At 43.5% G+C, this 26,173-nt stretch overlaps 1 long non-coding RNA gene across 1 annotated transcript in view; it reads right to left on the reverse strand.

Annotated features, from left to right (window-relative positions):
* Nucleotides 1–26,173, reverse strand: part of LOC121499612 — a 58,993-nt gene that overhangs the window by 23,390 nt on the left and 9,430 nt on the right. The window contains exon 2 of the long non-coding RNA XR_005990188.1: nt 17,479–17,592. This is a non-coding gene — a long non-coding RNA (uncharacterized LOC121499612). The remainder of the gene's footprint in view (nt 1–17,478; nt 17,593–26,173) is intronic.

Genomic DNA, 26,173 nt, shown 5'->3' on the forward strand with positions numbered 1-26,173 from the left:
TATGAAGTTCCAGAACAGCGCTCTCAACCCCAAAGATTTTCTTGGGCTGCCCCTTTGCAGCTGACCCCCTCCCCCACATTCACCCTTAGCAACCACTGATCTGTTCCTATAATTTTGCATTTTCCAGAATGTCATATAATTAGAATCATACAAAATGTAGTCTTTTGAGTCTGGCTTCTTTCACTTTGCACAAGCATTTGAGATTCATCCATGTTGTTACGCGAACCAGTAATTTGTTCCCTTTTATTCCATCCTGAAGAGTATCCCTGTATTTGGATGTGCCATGATTTGTTTATCCATTCACCAGTTGCAAGACATTTGCATTGATTCCAGCTTTTGGCATTCACGTACAAGTTTTTTTGCGCACAAAAGTTTCCAGTCCTCTTGGGTAAAAACCTAGGAGTGGGGTTGCTGGATTATACGTTTGGTATATGTTTAACTTTATAAAAAGACAAAACAAAACTGCCAACGTTTTTTTCCAGAGTGGCTGTACATTTCATTCCCCTCAGCAATGGCTGAGAATTCCAATTTCCCTGCATCCTTGTAAGCACTTAATATTGTCTCTTTCTTAAAAAGCCATTCTAACTGGTGAAGAGGTCACGTTTGTAGAGAACATTTGTCCAAGATTCTGCTAATGGTACACAAAAAGTAGGTTTAAAATTAAGGAAGAAATATGTACATTAATATAGTTCTGCAGGCTGATCGAAAGGATTCCACTTCCTTTAAAATTATGAACTTTCTTTTCAATCTCAATCTCTTTAATAACTGATGTTGAATACCTTACATTCATTGGCCATTTGGACCATTCATTGGTCCCTTACTATGTGAATTGCCTGTTTAGATACTTTGCTCCTTTTCTATTTGTATTTTTAAAAGAAACTTGAAGGAGCTCTTTGTGGGACACCTGGGTGGCTCAGTTGGTTAAGCCGTTGACTCTTGATTTTGGCTCAGGTTGTATCTCGGGTCATAATCTCAGGTCATGATCTCAGAGTCCTGAGATAGAGCCCTCATCAGGCTCCACACTCAGTGGGGAGTCTGCTTGATTCTCTCTCTTCCTCTACCCTTCCTTGCCTTAAGCAGCCACATGCATGTGCATGCTCTCTCTCTTCCTCTTTTTCTCTCGTTCTCTTTCATAAATAAGTAAACAAACAAACAAACAAGCTCTTTGTGTCTTATGGAAATCAAACTGTTGATTGCCATTATAGTCAAATGTATGACTACTTTTCCCTATGGTTCCTGAGGTTGGTGTTATAATTAGAAAGCCCTTTTTCACTCAGGACTTCTAAAAAAGAAACCCTTTTCACCGATGTTTTCTATTCTTTTTGTTTGTTTGTTTGTTTGTTTCATTTTTTTTCTGTGTAAACACTGATCTACCTAGAATGAATCTTGAGGGGAACAACTAAGGAAAAGTTCTCAACCTACTGAGATTAAAATTAAGAAAAGAAATTGCAATCTGCAGGTAAAAGGTAGGGAAAATTTTCTTGAGGTTAATGAACTTCTTTCCCAAAATAATTTTTTAAATGTTGAGGTTGTTTTGTTTTGTTTTATTTTTTTAGTCACTTTCATTTGCTACCACATTCTGGCTTTATAACCTTTTAAGATTTTTTATGTTCTTCAGCTATATTTAAAACTGAATGTAACAGGGACCTCTTGGGGAAATGTGGTATGGAGGTCTGTTCTTAAATTAAATATTTGGGATATAAATGCAAATTTAAATGACACAATTTGATCTTGAGTAGCTAAACAGTAGATGCAACACCATTCATTATAAAAACCCCACTGGGAAAAATGTGAATTCCAACGGCAATAGTAAATGCAAACTCAAATGCATAGTTTATCCTCAATACATGAGAACTGTCCCATCACCATTTGTTAAGCAATTCATAGTTCCTCTCCACTGACTTGAAATGCTACTTTTCTTATATAATAAATTTCCACTTGTTGTTGGGTCTACTTCTAGATTCTCCATGATTTTTCCTTAAGCAGTCTATGAAATGAACATTTGTAGTTTCATCACATTATGCCTTTAAACATGAAAGAGACTAACCATTTTTTTTGTATTTTATTGTGAAAATTAACATTGATACAGAAAAGTGCATAAAATATATAAGGACATTTAAACACTTATAAAGGGAATCCCTGGGTAAACACCACCCAGGTCAAGAAATGGAACTAAAATTTATTATTTTAAGTTGTCTCCCACAACCATCCTATTTAAAATAAGAATTATCAGTTAGTTTTGATGATTAGGAAATCACACTCATTTAATAAAAATTGGAATATAAAATGATAGTGGGGGGCACCTGGGTGGCTCAGTGGTTAAGCATCTGCCTTTGGCTCAGGTTGTGATCTCAGGGTCCTGGGATCAAGTCCTGCATCGGGCTCCCCACAGGGAGCCTGCTTCTCCCTCTGCCTGTGTCTCTGCCTCTGTGTGTATGTGTGTGTGTGTGTGTGTGTGTGTCTCATAAATAAATAAATAAAGTCTTTAAAAAATAAAAAATAAAAATAAAAAATAAATTGATAGTGAAACTATCAAAGCTCTAAGAAATAGAAAGCACTTGGTTAATTTTGTTATTTTTATAAATAAATGGAGTTTAAGCTGCCTTATAATTTCATACTATACAAATGCAATGCAATAATCTTTCCTTATTTTACAAAAAGATTTTTCCAAGTTAATCAATCCTGTAAGAAAACAACATTTACAGTTGAGAAGGACCCCTTTTCAGATGTTCAGAAGCATTTATTTATAAATGGTTAGGCCTGCACTGTCCAATATGGCAGCTACTCACCACAAGTGGCTACTTACACTTCAACTTGTTAATTAAAATTACATAAAATTAGAAATTCAGTTCTTCAGTTGCACTAGCCACATTTCAAATGCTCCAGAGCCACATGTGGCTAATGGCGATCACTGGTGTTCAGCACAGATATAGAACATTTCTGTCATTGTACAACATTACATTGGATGGTGCTGTTTAGACCCTCCTTGGCCCCCACAAATGATTTGGAGTGTCTTAAAACACAGTAATTTGAGATGTTTTTAAAATATACAAGATCTACAATTAAAATAAATATAGGAAAGAGAGATCAGAAATTATATAACAGAGAGAAAAAGCAATGCACTAGGAACCAGTGATCTTATACAATGGAGCACTAAATCTTGTTCTAACCTTGTTTAGCCAAAGCTAAACAAATAAAGCATCTGATGAATCATATATAGTTCTCATTAGGCAGAAGGAAGCATACAGTTTTATTTGGCAAGACCTACTGTTTCCTGGCAGTAACATTTGGCAAGAAAATATCATGGAGAACCTTCTACCAGTGTAACCCATGGGTGGCTGGACCATTTGTGTGGTCTCTGTTCACCCTGCACACCTGAGGTTGGCCCATCACTCATCACATCAAAACAGCAGCAAAAATCATTAGCAAGATTTTCCCAAGGGTTTTGCAAGATGAAAAAAAAAAAAAAAAAAGACTATGTCACACAGAAGACATAACCTCCAACTTGTATTAGCCATGATCTCCGTTCTTGTCCAACCCAAGGCCTCCTCTCCACTTCCCCTTCCGCTAAGTTTCCTTTCCGTTCTCTCTTGCTATTCCCCATCCCCTCACCCACACCTCTAAAAATCCTCTGTATTAGTTGCAGCAATTCCGCTCATGCCTTTCCACCATACCTCACTCAGCAAAGTGCAAGCTCAGTGGGAAGTCAATTGGCCATTGAGAGTACCGCCTGCATCCTACTTCACAAAAGATGTCCCTTTATCTTCCCACTTAAGAAACACTGAGCAACTTTTGAATAATGCCTTTAATGGCAATTTTGAAGATAATTTTTTAAAAATAATTAATTAATTAACTTCTGATTTAGTCAAAGCAATACTTTGGCCAATTAAGCTACCTTGACCCAGGTATTTTGCATTCTGGTAAGCTTTGTAGCATTCAAGGCAAAACAGAAAAACAAATAGACACACATACAAGAGATGATGTGTTTCTCTTCTGACAGAGAGAAGCATACAATGTTTATGGGAGGACATTCTTTTTTTCCACCTCTACAGCTGGTGACATCTGGGACAGAGGGGAAATGATTTTTCCAATCACAGAGATCATTAAGAAACAAGTCTGAGATTCCAGCAAATTGCCCATTTGGACAATTCCATTACACCATCCTGCCACCCTTGTTGACTATAGCATGGGAGAGAGCAAGAGATACAAAGTTCATCACGGTAGCTTCCAAACCTGGCCTCTTCTTAGAACCCGGGAAGCCAGCATTGGGCACCATAATGAATTCCCCCCAGGGTGGCAGCCTCCTGTTGACACTACACATTTCAGAGGAAGAACATAAAAGATATGGTCCTTGTGTTTCCCACCTTCCTTGCAGACAAAAATTAATTAGAGGTCTATATAGACATTGAAATAATAGACTCATAGAACTAGGAAAAACTCTGCAGCTTACTGCTCCATTTTATAAATGAGATCACTGGGGTCCAGAGAAGCCATGTGATTTGTTTAAGATAACCAGTGGATTGGAGCCAGAAACAGAGTCAGAACCCAAGGTTGCCTGCAGCTCCAGTTATTTAACTCAGAGTTCACAAATCATTGGCCCATACTGTGCTTTTAATTTTTTAATCACCTGCTCAAATCTTAAAGTTGGGAAATTACACCCCCATATGTCTGCATTTCTGACTTTGAAAAGAAAATTAGAAGATTTGCTAAGAGGGAGTAGTGGCTGCTTCCCTTAGGGAAGCTATGAGCGCCTTGGTTCACTGCAGTTGCCACATATTCTCTACTTACTACACCTGCTGACGCCACCATTTACATGGCCAGCCTGCCCCCCAAAGTCCTGTGAGTCTTCAAGCTCTGCTTAAGATAACTAGTCCATGTGTCCCCCTCCCCAGTCAGGCAGTCAGCTCCCCAGGCTCAGAACCATGCCCAAGGTACTTCTGGAACTCCAGTAGCAGTGGCTGCCATATGATTGGTACTCAAGGCACGTCTATTTTTTAAATGAGTGTTGCCTGAATGATGGATTGACATTTAGTTACAGAGAGTGATAAGAAGAGGCATATCTTGCTCTGGCTCACAGCTCTGTCTCCCTTGAGTTGCGAGCTTCTGAGGGACATTAGCATCCGTGAAGACCACTTGGTAGCTTGCCCACCTCACTGATCCCTGAGCACCTCAGCTCCAGTAACTTCACCCCTACTTCCTTCACTACCCAGGCATACACAGAGCCTTGGGATTCCCCTGAAGCATTAGATGGCCAACATCTCCTTTCTCCGATGAAAGCTCCCATGTTGTTAGCTCTGTCATGCCCTTGCTTCCACCACAGCCAGTCTTGAAACATGCAGCGACAGACCTTCAGTGCTCAGCCACATTCTGGTCTCCCAGCCTGTCACAGTGCTCTCGATGGCACTGCCTCCCTGGCCAGCCGAGCTCCACGTCACAGAACCTCTAAATGGTTTTCAGACTCAAAAGAAGTATTGTGGTCTAATAATTTCAGAGCACTTTTCACAAACATTTTTCGGGTTCAAAATGTGTAATTTAGCAACTTTAAACAAATGCCCGACTTTGAGGAGGTTTTTGCCCTGCCTTTTATCTTTGTTTTTTTGTTGTTTTTTTTCCCCCTTGGGCACCATAATTTTTTCTTTGTCAACTATAAGGTTTGCATTGTGGGGTGTGTGTGTTACCCACCAGATAAAGCAATGCTCGAACCTTACCAAAAACTTTGGGTGCATCGTTTCTAGAACAGCTGTTTAGAAGTAACTATCACAAGCTGGACTTTTCTGACCACCATAGAGGCATCACATTCGAACATGCTGAAAATTTAGAAAGGTGGCTTTAGAGGCACCACAAAGGGATAACATAGGATTCAACTATGTGACAAATATATTTCCAAATAAGTAAAAGGGAAAAGTGGGAAAGAGTAGGAGCTGAAAAAAATCCAAATTCACAAAAAGAGTGGTTGCAAACAAAGCTGAATTAACTCTGAGAGCCCCATTTGCATGAAACATCTGTTATTCCATGTGTGTCAACACAACCAAACATCTAAAACTGAAGTATGAATGATCCATTGTTTCACCTGCAAAAGGGCAAGATTGTGTAAATGAAAACACAATAGGAAAAAAGGTACAAAAAAAAAAAAAAAGAAAGTTTCTGGTAGAAACCGTTTGATAGAAACTCACTCATATACACAAAAACTGTGCCAGAAAATTGACAAAGATAGACAAAAATCTTGACAAAGAAAGCAGCAGAATGAGGAAAGCCCACTGAGAGGCTCAACTGCCTAAAACAAAAATAGAAAGGAGGGGTCAGTTAAGCTGACCAGTTGGGAGGGAGGGATGCACACGGGGTGATGGGAGGATTTCAGCCTCCCAGGCTCCCCTCGGCTTCCTCACCGAGCCATTCCTAGATAAATACCCTGGGAGACGCAACGCCCTTGGATCCAGAATCATTCCCTGCTGTGTGAAGTTTCTGGGACTGCCACTTCAAGGAGGCTTAAAAAACGCCAGGAGTTAAAAAACAAACAAACAAACAAACAACAACAACAAAAAACCCGCCAGGAGTTGCTTAAACAAACAAACAAATCAAACAAACAGAAATGAGCGGGTGGGTTAAAAGTAAGCAATGAAAACAAGAGGTGGAAAGTCTTATTGCATTATCTTCCTGGTATAATAGCAATGGTCACTTATTATTATTATTATTATTATTATTATTATTATTATCATTATTATTATTATTGTGAATAGCTAAGAATATATATTTTACTCATTTGTTTTGCTCTCTACGTTAATCAAAAAAAAAAAAAAAGGCAATAAAGTCAACAATTAAAGCTGGCTGGGACTCATGATTCTCCCATTTCCAACCCTGTCTCATGAAGTGGTATATGTCCTTATGGGATTGGGGGGGTGAAAGTGGGGGTGGAAGGATCATCTACAGTCACTCCCTTTGGAGCCATTTCACCCAGATATGTACCAAACCACTGCTGAACAGCCAAAAAATAAAAATAAAATAAAAAATAAGAAGGAGAAAAAAAAAAAAGAAAAGGAAAGAAAAGAAAGGCAACAGACCAGCCAAGAGGAGAAGCTGACGCCCCCACCCACCCACCCACCCATGAGCTAGGACAGGCTCCGAAAGCTTCTTCCAGGGGACACTTGAAAAACAAGCAAGCAGCCTCAGAAGCACAGAGTCTCCGTACCAGAGACTTCTCACAACCACATTCGTTTACCACATGCCATGCTACAGCGTGTTCTACGAACTGCCCAGGTGTAGCACGAGGAAGCTGTCCAACCACTGGCCACTGCCACGGTCTTCCTGGACACCTTTGTCCCTCCACCTCTCCCCTCTGCTGACTTCTCTGTCACGTACATCCTCTCTTGTCCTTCCACAGAAATATTCAGAGCCAGTTGGGTTCAGTGTCTGGGCACATGGAGCCCTCCACCTTCCTCCCCCCATCCCTCTGGACATACACCGTAATCCTGCTCAAGAGGAACACTTGCTCCTTCTTGAACACACTCAGTGCCTCCCCTCGTGAAGCTCTCCTCATCTTTAGAGAAAAATGAACTCCCTGCCCGGGGAGCCCTCCAGTTTCCTCCCCTTCTTTCAGCACACCACCCCTTCCTTAGTTCTAAAATGTCACTATCCGGGTAGGAAGGAGACAATACTTCCCCTGCGGGCTTCTGGAACTTTCTGGCAGTTACTTCCTGTCATGCTTTCCACCCTTCCTGAGGATCTGCTCCTTGACGTCGAGAGCAGGCCTATCACACTCACAAGTTCACATGCCTCAAGCAGCGAATGCGGTGTCTTGTGCATTCTAGGTACTTATAAATACCGTTTGGATATTTGTGATTGAACTGGATTGAGTTGTAAAGTAAGATGTACGGGGTCTGAGCTTTGGGTACCTGGAGCTAGTTTCACAGAAGCAGAACTTTGATGCCAGAGAGAATCTAAAGACCATGCCGATGAGGAAGCAGAGGCCCGAGGAGATGATTGACTTGCCCAAGGACATGTGCTCAGAAACAGAAGTCCAAGATGGGGAGCAAGTTGCCAGGACTTAATTGAGGATCCCTTAGCATAGTAAGGCCAAATACGATAGGTTAATTTGAGAGTATCTCATGAGGAAATAGTCTGATTTTTCAGCCATATGGGGAGCCCTGCTGGGGCCCAGGCACCGTGCTAAATGTTCAGGGCAGGGGCCCACCGCCCTGCTGTTGTTACTGTCTTGAGAAAGGCGGAAAGACGACTGTCATTCCACCAAGAGCCCACGTGGGAAGGTTACGTGGAACCGAAACAGCTCCTCATTCTCTACCTTGGTGCTTCTCTTCACCCAACCATCCTCCTCCGTACACGCGAAAGTCCTCTCTGCTCCCCCATCTGCTCTCATCTGTGCCTTCTGTAATAAAAGCCATAGTTTCAATCCACGCCCGTATTGCTGTCTGCTTTCATTTTGGGCTCCTCTCAGATCACTCCTAGCTACAGCTGCGTGGCTTTTGCCTTTAATGTGGATGATAAATAAGACTCAGATTTTTGACATTAGGAGGTTTACGATGGGTCATTTTACTCTAGGAGATACACACTACCTCCCCGACTTCCAGAAGAGGGAAAGGAAAAGGGAGCACAAAAGAACAATTTCAAATGATCTTCACTCCTAACTTGGCCCTTCCCTTGTTTTCTCTCTTTCTTTTTAATTCTCTCCTTCCTTTGTAATCTTTTCAAACTCACCGTCTTCTTACGTAATGTGGAAAGAATGGGACGCTTCTTAAAATGTAGCCTAGATTAGACATCTGTAAATTGACCTCTCTTCTATGTGATTCTCCACGGCTTCTCGTGTTGTTTCATTTTAATTCCTTCAGCAGACACCAGTGCTCTGTGATGTGCCCCGAGGACCACGGCATAGGCAGCGGCTATGACACTGCATGGCTTCCTTATGGGATGTGGTTCCTTCTTCGTGCATCGTGTAGGAGGAGGTAATAATACCTCATGCGTACAAATCACCCTCCTAAAACTGACACTGGGTTCTTTGTGTGGCCTTTCTTGTTCAAATCTCCAACCGTCCTGCAAACCCGGCACATCACACAGGTTCAGAACTCTATCCAAGCCTGGGTGCAGAGAGCTAAGTCACAGGAGTCTAAGTCAGGCATATTGTAAATTTTCATTTCTTCCATTGGCTTGTGTCCTAAATGCTATTGAATAGCAGTCAGTGCCAATGTCCTTTGTTTCTGGGAATGTATTGAAGGTGTACCTAACGCAAAGTTAATTCCTTATCAGAGTAGAAATAAGAGTTTGCAAGAAGTATGCACAATCCTCTCCATAGATTTAAGAATGAACAGTTTGGGGTTCATCGCTGGATTATGGGTTCTCTTACCTAAGAGTGTTTTGGCTTCTCTGCCTTCAAGCACAGCACGCGGAAGTGGGACACATCATAATGGGTTTCTAGAATATAGGAGAATCCTGAAGATGGCTAAAGATAAGTCCATAAGAAACAGCAGATTCCTGGGGTGCCTCAGTGGCTCAGCTGGTTAAGCATCCAACTCTTGATTTTGGCTCAGGTCATGGTCTCAGGGCTGTGAAATTGAGCCCGGCATCGAGTCCTGCATCAGGCTCTGCCCTGGGCATGGAGCTTGCTTTGAATTCTCTCTCTCCCTGTCTCCCTGCTCTCTCTCTCTAAAAGAAAGAGAGAAAGAGAAAAGAAACAGTAGATTCCTTAATCAATTGGGTCAGTATATCTCAAAGCATATTTTATAGGTGTATAATTCCAAATATTTCAGATGCAAATTAGTAAATATTGTCTATTTCCTTTGTTCAAAAAATATCTCTATTAGTTAGTATTCTCCAGAGAAACAGAACCAGTAGGATATGTGTACAAACACATACACACATGCACACACCGAGAACCAGAGAGAGGGAGAAATTTGAAGGATTGGGTCATATAATGGTGAGCGCTGGCAAATCTGATATTTGTAAGGCAGGTCAACAGTCTAGAGACCAAGGGAAGAACGGATGTGGCAGCTGTGAGTCCAAAGGCAGTCTGGAGGCAGGATTTCTTCTTCCTCGGGGGGGGGGGGGGGCACAGTCTTTTCCTCTTAGTGCCTTCAAGTGATTAGATGTGGCCCACCCACAATTTGGAGGACAATCTGCTTTACTCAAAGTCTACTGATTTACATGTTACTTTGATCTAAAGATACCTTCACAGTGACATCTGCACCGATGTCTGACCAAATATCTGGGCACCATGACCCAGCCAAGTTGACACATAAAATTAACCATCATGCTGCCATGTGCTCAATCTGACATTCTCTACAAGAAATTAAAACATTATGTTATTTTATGCAACATTTTACAGTTTTCAAAGCACTTTATCACCTCCCCCTTAAAGACATAATGGCACGAAAATTTTATAATTGGGACCCCTTGAAAATCGGAAAGAATAGGCCCTTTTTCAAAAGTTTAAGTCCTTTATCTGGCACTTATAATATAGCAATTGCAACAACTGATGTAATAAATGGTTCAACTTCACCTACTTAATCCATCATATGCCAGAAAAGCGCGAGACTGGTGGTCCTCTTGCAGGTACGCCTATTCACCATTTATTTGTAAGACTGTGTCTGTGGGGAAATATATTCAAACCTGTTATCCCGCCTGTGCCAGCTTCCCACAAATTAGGGATGACCGTGGATACAAGATGAACAGAAATGGAAAGAGAGATGTGCTCCTGGCTGCCAGGCACTTCTCTCCTCTGCATTTTCATAATCATGACCAGCGGTCACTCTATCTTTTTGTTAGCTGATATTCTCTGACCCAAACCATCCCTGGTACCCAGGGGGTTATCACAGGAAACAAAGGAAATATGTTCTGGAGAGAGACCCTTCCTATTAAAACTCTTTGCATATAAAGGTTATTTATTAAGCAAGGGCCAGCTCATCTAGATAAAAGTAGAGGAGTCATTTTAAGTGTTAGAATAACAGCCTTCAATTCTGATGTGAAAAATTGCAGTTAATTTTTTTTGTCTTTGAATATATAAAAAGCATGGAAACAAGAATAGCAACTCTAACTCATGTCATGGAAAAAGAAGCCCAACTATGTGCTAACATGGTTATGCTGTCGCTACCATTGAGCTGTAAATAAAAGCTCCCGAACTGAGATGGGTAAGAAATATAGTCTTAAGCATTTACCAGATCCCATTTTATTTCTCTCCTACCCACCCACATTTTCCAGTAGTTGCAGAGGCAAGACTAGGTGCTGCTCTGAGAAGTTAGGCAAGCACTTTCTTGGCCCCCAGTGACCCACCCTGCCCCGCCGGCAGCATTGTCCACAAGCTCTCCTCTCCTGCCAATCTTACAGACCACACTTTGAAGATTGCAGGGTCTTGAGATAAAAGGATCCTGAAATCCCCAGACACTGCTTGATAAAGAGCCACCGAAGAAAGCCATCCTATCAGCGTGACAGGAGCGAGAAAAACCCTTTGTGGTAGTCAGCCGCTGAAATCTGTGGTTTATTTATTAGACAGCATAGCCCATCTTATCCCAGTAGAATGTTATCCAATTCTTGTCATCTGACAGTGGAAAACACCATTTCTTAAAGCAAATAGTATATTCTATTCTAAAGAAGACTTGTCATGTGGAACATTATTCAGAGAACAACAAATAGCATAACAGATCACATAAACTGTTCGCGGCTTTCCCACACATTTAGAAGCTTCCTTCATTCAGCTGTTTCTCATTTGGCCCAAATGTCTAGCATGGCATTTGATTCCCTGCACCGCCCAGGCATTTCCACCCTTTCTGGTCCCATCTTCCTCTCCCTGCTTCTCGTGTGGCTTCCGGAAACACCGAGCTCCCTGTGGTTCCCTGTATAGACTCCAACATTTTGTGAATCTGCTCATTCTGTTCCTCCTGCCTGGACCATTTTTTCTCCCCCAGCCATCTGTAACTGGTCTACCCACCAAGGTTGACCAAAGAGGTGTTACCACTGGAGTGATCTAGAACAAGGGGTTTCTTGCAGGGAATTGACCCTACACAACTGTGGGTGCTGGTCAAACGGCTTATGCGCAGCTCTTGTGTCTGCATCTGGTGCTGAGCCTGAAGTGAGCAGGACTGTGTTTGAGTCTGGGAAGGAAAGATGGATGTGAAATGGGGAGAGTCAGGGACAAACCAGAACCCACATGGATAAGCTGGGAGCCCAGAAGCATGAATGGAGCTCGTGATGGCCTCTCTTGCCTCAAACTTCAGTGGTGCTATGAGGGAAGCTGGCATCCCTCATCACAGAGCTAAACACACACATGGCCTAGGAGTCAAAGAAGTTGATGGAGGAAGTCCGGTGGGAGAGGATGGAGGTGCAGGCCTGGTTGCTTGCCTCACCTCAACTGGGCAGGTCAACAGATCTGTAACCACAAGTGTGAGCAACCATGACGTCTGGTCCTACGCTGACATTCTGGGCATAAATATGGCTGCTGCTTGTCCTTTACCTCCTGGACCTCATGCACATTTCTCTAGTAAGTAATCCTAACCCGGATCCATACAGGGAAGGGAATTCTGGGCAAGGTCATTTCAGCCTAGTCAAGTTGACAAGCACAAGCTCACCACACTGCCTAACTGGCTCTTCTTTTAAGACTCAGGGAAGGCAACACCTTCCTTGGGGAGTTACTTCCAGCTTCCAGATTATGCTCATCAGTGCTTCTCGGTGTATTATGACCACTTTTCCGACTGATTTAGAAAATGCAGGGAAAAGAAAGGCAGGAAAAGTTCCCCTTCTCTCTGTGTTCAAACCCAGATGTGCTTGTACCCCACCTCGAGCTGACTCAAGTGCGTGACAGTGCGGAATATTCGCCCTCGGTAGGGGGGCTGAGGTTGGTTGAATGTAGAAAGAAAACAGCCATGGGCCATTTCTAGGGTGCCAGGCGTCATCCAACAGAACCTCATGTGCTCAGACTCCTATTTCTGTTCTCCCCAGGGTCGTGGAAGGTGGGTACTATGAGCCCCACGGGGGACTCAGGGCCACTAAAGGAGCTGCCCACAACTGCCCCCAAACCACCGCTGGATTCGTCTGACTCCAAACTACACACACTCATCCTGCTGCCCTGCATTTCCTCCCCTGCCCCAGTTTGGGGACTGCAGGTGGCTGGGATGGCACTGGGACTCAGAGGGCCCCACACTAGAAGAGGGAAGTGGCGCCATCAGCTGGTGGGGAAAAGGCCTAAGGTGCTTATGAACAATCCTGTAGGGGCCCCACCATCCTCCCTCAGAGGCCTGGAGGCTTGGTGGCAGGGCTGAGGCCCAAATCACCACCTTTTCCCCTCCCCATCCCTCTCCCTGGTCCTCCACATCTGAGTTGGTAGGGCATCCCCTCTCCTTTAGCATCTTCTGGCTCCCATGGCTCTTCCTAAGGCTGGTGTCCCTGGTGGTTCTGCTGCTAGAAGTCTGCCTGGGTATTCCTGTGTTCAAGAGGGCCTTCCAGCGGAGTGAGGGAGTGCCTCATGGGCTGGGATGTACCTGCCATCCCAAATACCCCACCACTGGTTAAGCTCTAGTCCCAAGCTCCTCCCCTGGGGCCATACAGTCCTACAGACTACTGGGCTTCAGGAACAAAACATGATCCCTTTTCAAAAATCATGGAGGGCAGCCAGGAGAGGCGGCCTTGGCACTCAGACAGGCCTCAGTGTGGGTCCCAGTCATGCCACCCACTACGGGGTCTCGGGCTGCTCACCCTCTTTCATCTCCAAACTGGAGACAGTGCCCACTGTTGTTGGGTGGTTGGGAGGGTAAGCGGGACGGAGGCATGGGACACACTTAACACCAAGGCCGCACACAGCCCTTGTCCTCGTGGTGATACTGTGGCAGCTGCTAAGAGCACGACCTGATTTGGCAGGTGTGCAATGCCCCGCCTGAGAGCGAGTTCAAGGGTCCCGTAGCTCTCAATGGCTCAGCCCTCAAGGCCCTCAACAGTGCAGCTAAAATAAAGCTACTCCCATTTCTCAATGCAAAAGTCAAACTCTGCTTGTCTCTTTGGTTGGATGGAATTCACGCCTTCAGTGAACCCCACTGCGTGCCCACCGCAGCATCTGCCCTGCATGTGCGGAGATACCTAAGGACACCAAAGACGTAGTTCCCAGCTTGGAGGAGCTTTCTGTTTCTTCCAAGGAAGGCACTTGGACCATGTGAATAAGGAGTTAACAGCAGCTCTTTCTCCCTTTATGCAGTTGCTGGTTAACAGCAGTAAATTCTCATCTGAACTGCGATTGACCCTGTGCACACAATCATGTTATTCATATTCTTATAAACAGAGGGTACAGTATGTATAATTTCCTAGATTTCTGGGAGGGGATGTATCATAACTAAACTCCAACTTTTCCTTTGGAGAAACAGAGCCATTTGTTTCTGGTTAGCTTCAAAGCAACAACTAATTTTTTCCTTTTATGTGTCAGTAACTTGAGTGAAATTTGTCACTTGTTTTTATGAAAAATTCTTTGCCATTGCCTTCATTGCTTGAAAAAAAAAAAAAAAAAACCACCCACAACACTCACACTTCCTACATGGTACAAGGGACTTGAAAAGCAGTGACAGGATGGTGGTGTCATTTCTAGTCATGGAAACTAACAGGAGTCCCGCAGAATGGCCTGGAAGCCGTCAGTCCTACAAGAATCTATTTTCAAGTGCCTACTATGGGAGCAAGATCACTGGTGACATCTTGTTCCAATTTAAGCAAGGTTGAGCTGTGGGCCAGCTCCTTCAAATCATAACCAGCACAGAAATTACCTCCTACCAAAAAACCACAAGGGTTAGACTCTGTAAGAATGAATCCCGGAAAAGTTGGAACCCTCGGGTCCAGGCGTATTTCTGAAGCAATCCAGTCAAGAACAGCATTCTCATTTTCTTTGGTTGGGGCATTTCTTGTTTGTCCTGGGATGCAGTACAAGGGTGGTTGGGGTGATGAAGAGCAGCTTTATTTTGCCTTAAAAAGAACTAGCGGCTCCTTCACCGCTTTGCTTTGAGCCAGAGCTATTTAGAAAATGCTCAACCTATTTTTACCTTTCTATATACATATTTAATAGATACCATGTCATTAGCAAATTACCAAAAAACATGAGCTGCCACAGTCTCAGAAATGACTCAGAGTAAACAGGATATCTCTCTAGGAGCACACTTCTCTCTGGGGATGGTTTCCTCTGGGCCACATTTTCTTTCCCTGGGCATGCCTCGGTTCCCCCCAAAGGACCAGGAAGATTGTGATACTTTAGGGAGGTTCCCTGTCTACGTCCCAAACCCCAAACATCAGTATATATATTGTGGCTTTGAACTCACAGTTTGCTTAACCTCTTTAAGCTCAAGTGACCAATGAGCAAGGAAAGGAATAGGAGTGGCCCTAAGATGATTCAAATAAGTTGGGTACACCCAGGATAAATGAGGAGCAGTCAATTCACATTTAGGATTCAGGAGTGTAATGTGTGTGTCACTGTGGGAGATGACGTAAGGGACTGAGGAGGGAGGAGGAAGGGAGCTAGGTGGGCAGTGGTGGCCTCCTTGACCGCTCTTGCAGGGCAGGCAGGCCATGTTGGTTGTAGGCAACCACCTGGCTCTGCATCCTGAAATGGCCACCAGGGTTGTGGCCTAAATTGTGTCCCCCTGCTCCAAAAATTTATATGTTGAAGTTCTAACCCCCAGTATTTTAGAAGAGGACTGTATTTGGAGGTAAGACCTCTAAAGAGGTAATTAAGTTAAAACAAGGTCATTAGGACGAGAGCCTAGTCTAATCTGACAAGTGTCCTTATAAAAAGAGATCAGGACCCAGACACACACAGAGGGAAGACCAGGTGAGGGCACAGGGAGAAGATGGATAGAGTGCACAAGCCAAGGAGAGAAGCTTCCAAAGGAACCAGCCCTGCTGACACCTTGATCTCTGACTTCCAGCCTCTAGAACCAGGAGGTAAGTTTCTGTTGCTTAGGCTCCCCAGTCTGGTATTTTGTTCCAGAAAGAGCGGCAGCCCTAGCCCATGAATGCAAGTAGTGACTAGCATTTGCAACATCAAAATATTCTGGAATTGCTGGCAAACTTTGTATATTTTCAGAATTTCCTCAAAGTAAGCAAATTGAGAGAAGTCTTTCTTTGGGATTTTTAAAATGACGAAAGGGGGTAGCATTTGAGAAGCTTTTATAACCACAATCCCTAATATATTCCAATTTTCCTCACTCCTCCTCTGAGTCTCTACTTCCTCTCTCCCCAAGCCGCACTTCGTCCTCAATCACCTGGCCTCACCCTCCCACTGCACACGAACATCCCCAACAGCAGCTCTAAGCCACTTCTAAGCTCTAAGCCACTGTCTCCAATGATGGTCTTTGTGTAATGGCTGATATTTGACGTCATCATCACCCCCGACTTCACTCTCTGATTTCTTCTAACAGAAGGAATACTTGCTTTCTGTGAAAATTCTACAATCTACAAAAGCATATGGAATTAAAAATAAAGACCCACCCCTACTCCCCATCCTCGGCCTTCTTAAAATAGTGGGGTTTCCCTCCACTGATGAAGGGATAAACGAAAGGTGGCAAATTTATGCAATGGAATTTGACAGGAAAGGGAAATGAAGTATTGACCCACGCCCCAACATGGATGAACCCCGAGAACATTGTGCTAAGTTAAAGAAGCCAGTCCCAAAGGGCCACATACTATACGATTCCATTTACCCAAAACGTCCAGAATAGGCACGTCTACAGGGTGGAAAGTAGTTAGTGGCTGTCAGGAGCTAGGGGAAGGGTAAATGGGGAGTGACTGCTAGTGGATTTGAGATTTCTTTTAGAGGGGGCAATGAAAATATTCTAAAATTAGATTGTCATGACAGTAGTACAACCCTGCAGATATAAAGTATACATTTTATATTTAAAATTTTAAATTTAATTTAAATGTTAGGGATACCTGGGTGTCTCAGTGGTTGAGTATCTGCCTTCGGCTCAGGGTGTGATCTTGGGGTCCCAGGATCGAGTCCCACATAGGGCTCTCTGCAGGGAGCCTGCTTCTGTCTCTGCCTCTCTCTCTGTGTCTTTCATGAATAAATAAATAAAATCTTTTAAGAAAATGTAGATGCTGCTGTTAAAAGGGTGAGGGGGAAGCTACGTGTGGAAGCCAGAGGGTCCTCTGGGTAGCATACAGAGATCCTAATGTCTTGCAGTAAGAGGGCAGAGAAGGCCGAGGACAGACTCAAGATTTTAAATATTAAGAGTAGATTTAAGTTCTAATCGTCTTTACCAAGAAAGACCTGGTCCTTTTTTGAGAAACAACAGGACTCTAACACATGGGATGAGGACATCTGAGTGGATGCAAGCAAAAATTTTGAATTCCCAGATTTCCCTAAACCTTCTGAGCCCACAGAAGTGGCCCACTCCTCCCTATGAAGGGCTAGCACTCCTCACTTGTTTCAGGACAACAAAGGCCTGTTCCCACAAAATCACATACTTCCCCCCCACACTCAGAATCTGCCTTGCCCCCACCTCCCCACCTTACCATGAGGCCGATAACCAGGGTTAGGTACGTCATCGCACAGCTGGGATATGCTGGTCCAGCTACGTGGTAAAAGTAGGAGGATCTGCAGCACTGGCCTCCGTTTCCTACCAGGAGCTGGGAGGACACATGTAGCACTGGTTATGCTGGTGCTTCATCAAAGGAGCCAGGATAGAAGATTGGGTAAGAAAGGGTTTATAAGGGTTTGTTGCTTTGGGAGCACCCTCTTGGGATGCAAGATTTAATACCCTGTCAAGGCCCCAGAACATGGTGCAAACAGCCCTTAAAGTATGGAAAAGCAATGGCCCACACCAACTGAAGTAGAAATGCCTGAACTGTCATGGCAAATGGTGAACGAGGAGCAGGCACACTGGAGTGGACAGTGTGACAGAGAAAGCCTAGAGGATACCCTGCTCCCTAAAGCACTAAGGAAGGCACAGGTGAGAGCTCCAGCATCCCTCAGAGGTTCAGTGGTGGCTCCGCCACAGAACGGGACTCACCAAATCCCCTCAACAATCGAAGGCCAGGTGATGGCAATCACCATCAGGAGCGAAATGGAGGCAATTATCACATGAGTGCCCAGATCAGAGGGGCAGCCAGAGGGCCTGCCCCATGGGAAGCTCGGGAAATAGTTAACAGAATATAGGGCCCCAAAAAACAGAATAGATGGGCAGGCAGGAGGGATATGATTGGATCTGTACAATTATAAAGTCAAGGATGGATGAGCTAGATGCTGAGAATGGTGGCCCCGGTAGTCATTTTACCTTCTCTGTTTCTAGACCTATGACAGTTTATAGACCCAGAACCCATTTATTAAAGGAGAAGCCGAGCCCCAGGAAGAAGAGCCTGATATACCGTAGTAAGTGTGTACAGTAATGAGTCTGTTAGCTCTTTTTTAGAAAACACAGGTGACTGGTCACTCGAGAAAGGAAACACTCAAACATTTCAAGAGTATCAGTTACAGGGTCCAGGTTGATATTTCTACCCAATGACCCCAAGTGGTATCATGCCCCATCCCCTGTGACAGTGGGACTGGATATGGGGCCCAGCAGTCCTGGCCATGGCCCAGCTCACTGTAGGTCTGCTGGTTTTACAGACCCGCCTAGGAGTCATTTCCCCAGGCTCAGAATGTGTAATTGGTGCTTAGTAATCTCTTCCACCCGTTTGTTGGCCGGTGGGGTCAGAGCTCTCCTGGTAGTGAGACCAGCTTCAATAGTAAGAGCTGCAAGTTATCCCACTAATTTCCATCTTCTGAGCTTCCCTGGAAAAAAGGCCCATTGGAATCCCAGAGAAACTGCTCTCAGACCTGACATAAGATAATGGATTCAAGTAGCTCAGGGATGGAGTGTGGTGGGTGCTGTGATGTGCTGCCCAGACCCCCTCCCAGCTCCCTGTGGAGCTCTTCTTGGCTGAAGAGAGGTCCTCACTCAAGACCACAGCCACTTCCTAGAGGGGCTGGAATCTGATGTCTAATTGTTGTGGGCATATGAAGGCCACGCACTGTCATCCCAACTTGGGACAACGCTACAGACTTCACTCAGTTCCAGAACAACTGTAGTGCTGTTGGGGCCCCACTGAGACTGCACAGCAGCTCAGCTACTCCCTTAGCCCAATCCTGGCTCCTTCTCTTCCAATGTACTGATGCCCAAGAGCATCTCTAGTGAACCTTCAACTCCTCAACCTTCTCAGAACCTACGTCACAGGGAACCTAGCCTGTGAGAAGACACACCCGGCTCTTCGTGTTCTCTTACACGTAAGAGTAAGATTAAGATTCATTACTCCCGGGATCCCTGGGTGGCTCAGCGGTTTAGTGCCTGCCTGCCTTTGGCCCACGTCTGCGATCCTAGAGTCCCAGGATCGAGTCCCGCGTTGGGCTCCCGACATGGAGCCTGCTTCTCCCTCTGCCTCTCTCTCTCTCTCTCTATCATGAATAAGTAAATAAACATTAAAAAAAAAAAAAGATTCATTACTCCCCAGGACACTCCCCTCTCTCAAGAAACCATGTGTAAGTGCTCTGCCAAAATATGGGAGCAAACCAGGAAAGAGGCCTGGGATCCAAGAAACCAGGGATTTAGCAAAGCAAGGAGGTAAAAGGAAGCTCCGGGGCACATCTGTGAAGTGGCCTGTTCATTCTGGAACTGGAATATAGAGATATTCGGGAGGGACTTCAGCAGGGAAAGAAGAACGCAAAGGAATCAAACACCTGAGGGTGTCTGAGTATGCTTAGAACATACTGGACTTCCACGGCCTCAGGAAAGGTTTGGAGCCCATGAGATGAAAGGTTGAGGCAAATGAGATGACCACATGAGGCCGTTATTAACATCTGAAAGACCAAAACATTTCACAAGAAAGAAAATAGACTCTGAGCTCACCACTTGGCTGTGCCGTGACCACTATTTACCTGGTTCTCACAGCACAAACACTCAATATTGATTCAACCAAAAAAGCGAAGCGATTGGGAAAATAGGAGGAGAGGTAAATTTGTATGCGTGGAGGGTGATGTAAGAGCTAAATCTTCACTTTCTCCAGTGGGAAGCCATAGGTTTACATCTAAAATTGGAAAATAAGAGAGAAAGAGGGTAAACAGATTCTGACCTATGGAAATAAATAATCATGAGAAAGAACTACAAGAGCTAGAAGTTGCAGCTCTGGCAAGAGAAAATCCAAGTGGGGAAAGAGTTAAGCAAAGAGCAACTTGCCCTTTTTTATTGTAAATTGTGTCAAACTACTTGACGTCTTACAACTGTGTGTAATATGTTTGAAAGTGGGTGGAGGATGGGCTGCATGGGGAATGGGCATTACGGAGGGCACTTGTGATGAGCGTCGGGTGAGGTATTTAAGTGATGAATCACTAAATACTACTCCTGAGACCAATATTGCACTGTCTGTTAACTACCTAGAATTTAAAATTTTGAATAGAATAAAGTAGCAGGTGTTACTTTGCAGTAATAAATATTAACTTTTTTAAAGTAAGGGAGCCCCATAAATGATGATTGATTGATTGACTAGTTTGTCTAATATAACCAATGGATTGTTTCATTCTTGATAAAAAGTGCCAGGAGTAAGGAGTGGATCCTTGTTATCAGGTAAACTCAGAGCCTGTGCCTTCCAGCTTCAACCATGGTCTCCACCCACCTCACCCAGGGGAGAACTAGGAAAGCAGCCAAAGTCCCACCCTGAGTCACTCCTGGAACAACCGAGGATGCTGCCCCATGGTGCTGGCCCTTCATTTATTTACTCAGGAAAATCCCTTCATTCAGAAACGATGCTCTCTTTAACTTTTATTATGCTAATGTTCAAACATGCACAAAGGTGGAAAGAACCTGCATTTACCCACTTCCTACCTTCAACAATTACCAACATTTTACCCATTTATTTTATTTGCCCCACCCCACCACACCCCACCTCCAACCTACCCAATTTCTTTTGTTTGGCATATTTTAAAGCAAATCCCAGACATTATGGTATTTTACCCATAAATAGTTTGATTTACAGCACCAGCTGACAGGACCTTTTGTTTGAATCAGGATTCAAATAAGGTCCACACGTTGCATTTGATTGCTATGTCTTCTCTCTCTCTTTTCTCTTTTTTTATTAGTTTGAGAAGTAGAATTTGGTGATTCATCAGCTGCATACAACACCCAGTGCACATTACATTAAGTGCCCTCCTTAATGCCCATCACCCAGTGACCCCCTCCTCCCACCCCCCCTCCAGCAACCCTCAGTTTGTTTCCTTGAGTTAAGAGTCTCTTATGGTTTGCCTTCCTCTCAATTTTCATCGTATTTAATTTTTCCTTCCCTTCCCCTATGTTCATCTGTTTCATTTCTTGAATTCCACATATGAGTGAAATCATATGATATTTGGGTTTCTCTGATTTATTTTGCTTAGCATAATACCCTCTAGTTCCATCGACGTTGTTGCAGATGGTAAAATTTCATTCTTTTTGGTGGCTGAGTAATATTCCATTTGTGTGTGCATGCACACTCCTGTGTGTGTGTGTGTGTTTATGTATATGTATATCATATCTTCTTTATTCATTTATCTGTCAATGGATATCTGGGCTCTTTCCATATTTTGGCTATTGTGAACATTCCTACTATAAACACTGGGGTGGAGGCACCTGGGTGGCTCAATCAGTTAAGTGTCTGCCTTCAGCTCAGGTCATGATCTCAGGGTCCTGGATTGAGCCTCACATGGGGCTCCCTGCATAGCGGGGAGTGTGCTTCTCCCTCTGCCCCTCCCTGTCACCTGTTCTCTGTCTCTCTCTCTCACTCTTTCACTCTATCTGAAAAAATAAAATCTTTTTTTAATTTTTAAAAATTAAAAAAATAATAAACACTGGGGTGCATATGCCCCATCAAATCACTGTGTTTATCCTTTGACAGCAAACTCTTTGACCTCAGCCATAGCAACTTGTTGCTAGACGCATCTACAAAGACAAGAGAACCAAAAGCAAAAATGAATTATTGGGACCTCATCAAGATGCCTTTTCTCTTTTACTCTTAACAGCCCCTCCCTGTTTTTCTTACCGTTAATTTGCTAGAGAGACAAAATCATTTATACTGTAGAATGTTGAGTATTTTGAATTTGCCCAATTACTTCTTCATGTCGCTTAACTTGCTCCTCTAGCTCTTGTGTTTCCTGTAAATTAGTCGTCAGGATCAATGTTGGGACAAGAAGAGTTGCAGGGTGATGCCGTGTGCGTCCTATCCCGCCACAGTACGAGGCTCATCATTCTGCTTGTCCTACTTTGAGGTCTGCTGAGACTGGTTATGAGGTTCACACAGTGTCAGTCTCATCTCTGTAGCGTGAAGTTCTCCACAAACTTTTCACCTAAAGATTTTAAAATCTGTGATATGTTCTTTCCAAAGACCAACAGCAGCAAATCCTTTTTCTGTCTGGCCCCAGAATTGTGGGAAATGGTGAGGTGTGCTTGGATTCAGAATTGCTATGGAAACGTAACTGCCATGTGTTTCCCATTCTTCCCTCTTTTGACCAGCTGTGCCCTATTGCAGGCTCCCTATTGTATGTCTCATGTGTGGAGGGGGGATAACTTGTCTCCCTTGGTCTCAGATCAACAGGAGCTACACCTGAGGGCCTGATTTGGCTAACAAGACCCTGGACTTTCAACAGATATCAAAATGGTGGAGACACTTGAGGGAGAGTTAAATGTATTTTGCATGTGGAAGAGATATGAACTATTGTGGCTAGGGCACAGATACTGATAAGTGGATTCTGAGATGCCCATCCCTCCCATCAGAGCTGGAGTTCATTTCCCCTTCCTCTGAATCTGAACCAACTCCGTGATTTGCTTCAACCAACAGAAGGTGGCAGGGTTTAGTCCTTAAGAGACCAGTCAGCTTTGACCTCCCCATCCACCCTCATGGAAGCTGACCGCTATGTGAAGAAGTTCAGGATAGACTGAATGATGAGAGGTCTTCTGAAGAGAACCAAAGTTTCCTGGTGACAGCACCAAAGTCTACGATGTAAGTGGGGCCATCTTAGACACCACAGCCCTAGCTGAGCCCCTCAAAGAATGTAGCCTCGGTAGTGACCCCCAGTGGACCCACATGATGGTGGTTTGTTATGCATCAACAGACAACTAAAATACATGATAGATAGATGGTAGGTAGGCAGATATATATATCAATCCATTGATGGCCATTACCTGGACTCATTATGGGTTTCAAAATATGTTTTTTTCTCATTTCTTCCTCATTGATTAACTGGAAATCTGTTTAAAAAAAAAAAAGCACAACTTCCCATAACAACTATTTGTTTACCCTGAAGGGGTAAATGTAAGAAAGGGAAGACAGGGGATCCCTGGGTGGCGCAGCGGTTTGGCGCCTGCCTTTGGCCCAGGGCGCGATCCTGGAGACCCGGGATCGAATCCCACATCAGGCTCCCGGCGCATGGAGCCTGCTTCTCCCTCTGCCTGTGTCTCTGCCTCTCTCTCTTTCTCTCTGTATGACTATCATAAATAAATAAAATTTAAAAAAAAAAAAAGAAAGGGAAGACAAACATTTGATGTTACTTTTGAATTTTCATAGTGCCCGGTAATTCCAATTTGCCAATGGGATTTGGGGGGTTTTTTTGGAGGGTTTGGGGGGAGGAGTCTTTTGCTTTTATTGTTTTTGTGTTTTAGCATCATTACGAGCCCTTGGATATTTATATACTTTTTTTTTTTTAATTTTATTTATGATAGTCACACAGAGAGAGAGAGAGAGAGGCAGAGACACAGGCAGAGGGAGAAGCAGGCTCCATGCACCGGGAGCCCGATGTGGGATTCGATCCCGGGTCTCCAGGATCGCGCCCTGGGCCAGAGGCAGGCGCCAAACCGTTGCGCCACCCAGGGATCCCCGGATATTTATATACTTAACTTATTTCAACCTATGGCAGTTATTATCCTTATGGATACTCAAATAGCCCCCTCTTTGGCCCAGGGGAGGCTCAAGTTGATCTGTGTTCTTGTGCCAGAACCCCATTAGTCTTTTTTTTTTTTTTAAGATTTCATTTATTTATTCATGAGACAGAGAGAGAGAGAGAGAGAGAGAGAGAGAGAGAGAGCCAGAGACAGGCAGAGGGAGAAGCAGACTCCATGAAGGGAGCCCAACGTGGGACTCGATCCCGGGTCTCTAGGATCACACTCTGGGCCGAAGGCAAGCGCTAAACAGCTGAGCCACCCATGGATCCTCAAAACCCCATTAGTCTTAATAACTTCCTTGCTTGCTTCCTTGCTTGCTGGCATAAGAAGATAGCCTAGACTCACCACATTTCCTGATCTGGAGTCAGCCATTTCTTTAAGGAGTCCTAGTTCCTTTAGTGGGAAGTGGAACCTATCTACTCTTAATTTACATTCAATTCCAACAAACTTGGAAATTAAATTTCCTAGCCCCAGATGCTTAACAAGTTTACATTAGAAATAGGCTGCAATAGACACACTCCCCCAGCTCTAAGAGGGACAGTTAATAGCTGATTAATAGGAGAGAGAACTAGAAACAAATGATGAAGGGCAGACATATGAACTCCAAAATTTCAGCCACCTGGTCCCACTCCACACTTGGATTCTCCAAGAAGAGATCTTCAGTATTCCCATTTGAAATTAATCTCCTTTTCCAGCCATTCCTTAAATTTTATTTATACCTCTATTACAGTATTTATCAAACTGTTGTTGTGGTTTTGGTCTGGTTATCTAGATCTGTACCCCATATGTCCATTAGAATCATCTAAAAAGTTGCTTGTTAAAAAAATAATGATGAAAAGTAAATAAATTTTTAGATACCATTGATGCATAATATTGTATACCAGCATTAGATACATGACATAATAATTTGATAAATGTATGAATTACAAAATGATTGCCAAAATAAGTTTGACTAACACCCATCACTGCACATAGCTATAGTTTTTTTTTTCTTGTCATAAGAATTTTGAAGATCTATTCTTTTAGCAGCTTTCAAATATACAATACAGTATTAATTATATTCACCATGTTGTAAATTACATCCCCAGGACTTACTTATCCTATAAGGACGTTTGTACCTTTTAGCCACCTCCACATTTTCCCTGCCCATATCCTCTACCTCTGGCAACTGCCAATTTGTTCCCTCAGTTCTACGAATTCAGTGTTTTTAGATTCCAAATATAATTGACATCATACAGTAAAAAATTAATTAACTGAATAAGTTAAAATGATGTCTGGGCCCTATTCTCAGAGAGTCATATTAAGCAGGTCTGAGTATTTTTGAAACTTGCCAGATGATCCTGACATCACTAATCTATGATCCTGGACGGAGAGAGCCTCGCTAAGTAGTTCTTGTATCCCCCATAGCTCTGTTACGGAGAACTGCCATTCAATAAGTGCTTGCTGATTTGAAATGGGATTGAAATTAAGTAGCCTGAATCAGAAATGGTCAATCATTTTCAAGATAACAAAGTGGACAGAGTGTCCACCCCATCCCCTCAGAGGACTGGATCCATAGCTATCTAAAAAATTTGACTGTTGAGAATGACATATTTACAGAGGTGCTCAGAAAGCTCAAGTTTGCATTTATTTGGAAAACAAAATCACTCTATTGCAGAAGCTTTTATCCCAAAACATTAAATCTCATTAGACGCGTAGGTTGGAAAGACTCCTACAGATGCAGAGTTGAAATCCAAATGTAGACAATACGAATGTGGGAGGTATGATCATGTGGCTTGGGAGATAAAGCTACTGTGATATGGCCAACAGAAGGTTTTCTGAACAATGCCACAGTGACCCAAACTGCCTTTGGTGGCGCATATCCCAAACTGCCTTTGATTCTTTACTGTCCCTTATGTATATGTGGCTCATTGGAACTCCTGGTGGGAAAGAAAGAAACGTGTATCTTATATAGCATAATTTTTTGTATTCCTTCCACACTTAGCAATGGGTTAGACATAATACATAATCAACAAATAAGTGTTAAATATTTTAGGAAGGAACATGAGTGTGCTTGCCACCTGCCTCTCGTATGGGTCCTGTATCTAACCAGTTAGGATCGCGTATTTTTCCTATCTTCATTAACATGATACAGCCACAAAGGCATTGAAAATATGATCCTTTCTATTTTAGGAGAAACAAAGAACTACAATTTTCTCTAAAAATAACCTAGATTGGAATTTTCTTCCACCCATGAGAGCACTATGTTTATGAACACACAGTCCCAAGACCTG

The sequence above is a fragment of the Vulpes lagopus genome, chromosome 10 (genome assembly GCF_018345385.1).
Source record: "Vulpes lagopus strain Blue_001 chromosome 10, ASM1834538v1, whole genome shotgun sequence".
In the NCBI taxonomy this organism is placed as follows: Eukaryota; Metazoa; Chordata; class Mammalia; order Carnivora; family Canidae; genus Vulpes; species Vulpes lagopus.